The sequence below is a fragment of the Quercus lobata genome, chromosome 10, assembly GCF_001633185.2.
Source record: "Quercus lobata isolate SW786 chromosome 10, ValleyOak3.0 Primary Assembly, whole genome shotgun sequence".
Taxonomy (NCBI): domain Eukaryota; kingdom Viridiplantae; phylum Streptophyta; class Magnoliopsida; order Fagales; family Fagaceae; genus Quercus; species Quercus lobata.
The window spans coordinates 26,012,836-26,015,074 of record NC_044913.1 but is presented as its reverse complement, the minus strand read 5'-3'; the positions used below and the strand labels follow the sequence as shown (position 1 = coordinate 26,015,074).

General features: G+C 32.5%; 1 pseudogene; it reads right to left on the bottom strand.

Annotated features, from left to right (window-relative positions):
• Positions 1 to 671: 671 nt before the first annotated feature.
• Positions 672 to 1,689, bottom strand: LOC115964565 (annotated as a pseudogene).
• Between the last annotated feature and the right edge of the window lie 550 nt (positions 1,690 to 2,239).

Sequence of the window (2,239 nt, the reverse complement as noted above, 5' to 3'; positions counted from 1 at the left end):
ATGGATCGCCTAAAAAACGAATAAGATCAATCAAATAAATCCAAATAATAAAATGATGATATATTTTTTGAGATAGATAAATGAAAAATAATTTTAGAAATTGTTTAAGTTTTTGGGAGAACAAATTATTTTCCACAAAATTTATAAAATTATTCATTTTTTAGGCTATCCATATTTTTATAAATTATGTTATTTGCTAGTGCAAAATGTACCACATTTCCACAAAAATTTATAAAATTTATAAAATTATCTATTCCCACGCATCGTGTGAGTTTGTGACTAGTTTGTTTTTAAAAAAGGAAATGTGGTACATTCTGCACTGGCAAATTACAAAACCCATAAAATACTAATTATGTAATAATTAAGAGCTATTTCCCCAGAATTTGTAACTAGAACTACAATAAGAAATTTCTAATCCGGTCAAAACTTTTTCAAGAATTTGAAATACCCTTTATTGTTTAATAATTGAGTTTCTCTTTGCTTAGAGATTTTTCCCAGGTTAGAGATTAAGGGACAATGAACTAGACACTCCCTCTCTTTTATTTAAGAAAGGTACATAGTAACACATGCACCTGTCTTCAAGGAGTCCTCCTTAAATTAAATGTCAGATAGCAATAAAAATAAAATAAAAATTAAGAAACAAATGTATCTAGAAGTATAATTTCATAGTATTAACATGTGGTGGAGGATTCTTCTGCAAGAGATCTTGGAGGTGAAGATAAGAAAGGTTTTGGAGGGATTTGCAAGGCTTCTATGTTTCCTTCTAACATTTCAATCACTTTACTCATGGATGGCCTATCAAATGGATTTGTCTGTATGCACCACAAGCCCACTAAGATCATCTTTCTCACCATTGCATTTTCCTCTATGGTCATATTATCGGGAAATCCTAAATCATTGTGCTGCTCAAGTTGCTTATAAATCCAATGTGGAAAATATATCTCACTGGTATTACTAATTCCAACATCAATGTTTTTTCTTCCTCCAGCCATCTCCAAAATCATCATTCCATAACTATAGACATCAGATTTGTGTGAAACTCCTCCAAAGTTTCTGTTGAACACTTCAGGAGCTATATACCCTATAGTTCCTCTGGCAACGGCCATTGATATGTTACTCTCATTCCTTGGAGAAAGTTTAGCAAGTCCAAAATCAGAGATCTTTGGAAGAAAATCTTCATCCAGAAGGATGTTATGTGGTTTTATATCAAAATGCAAGATTCTAGTATTGCAGCCACGGTGTAAGTACTCAAGCCCCCGAGCAATACCAATTGCAATTTGGAACAGTTTTTCCAATCCTAGGAGTGGAGTGGTAGTCTCAATGTTGCCACTGGGTATGAATTTTTCAAGTGATCCATTGGGCATGAACTCATAGATGAGAGCTCTTTTCTGACCTTCGAGACAAAATCCAAGGAGTGCGACAATATTAACATGAGAAGTTCTACTAATACTTGCAACCTCATTGATAAATTCATCTCCATTTCCTTTTGATGCATTCAGGACCTTCACAGCCACGAGATGACCATTGAGTAGCTCTCCTTTGTACACACCACCATAACCTCCTTGACCTAGTTTAACTTTAAATGATGGTGAATTTTTTTATGTCGGAGAATTTATATCTAGTTAAAGCTAGTGGTCCGTAATTTCTGATGAATGCCTCAAGATCATGTTCATTCTTTGTTTTCTTCATAAAAAATTGAATTGACGTAATTGATCTCTTTCTTCTAAGCCAACAAATTGTGATACAGGTTAGTAACACTCCAAGCCCTAAACCACCAAGACCTGTGATATAATTTGAACATGATTTAGTTATATCCTCTTAAAATCTAAAACCCGCTTTCCACACTAAAAATTTCAGTGAAATATTGATAAAGCATATGACATCTTTGGAATATACAAAAGAACAAAAAATATAAATATATTTTCACAAGTTTTACGAATGTAATCTATTTTTCATTGGTATCTTACCTGCAATCAGCCTTATATGCTTGGTCCTGGTGTGTTCTGCAGAGAAAATATAGTATTCATTAGTAATTAGTAATACATAATGTGCAAATGAAATAATTTCAAATTTCTTGTATTGCACTATATCACATTTCTACTCATAGGCACGGAATAAGACTAGTCTCATCGCTTGTCACATGCGATGAGGCCTTTTTTTTTTTTTTTTTTTTTTTTTAATGTTTAAAAATGAAATAGAGATAGTAACCTAATTATTAGGATCTTATCTCTATATGTGC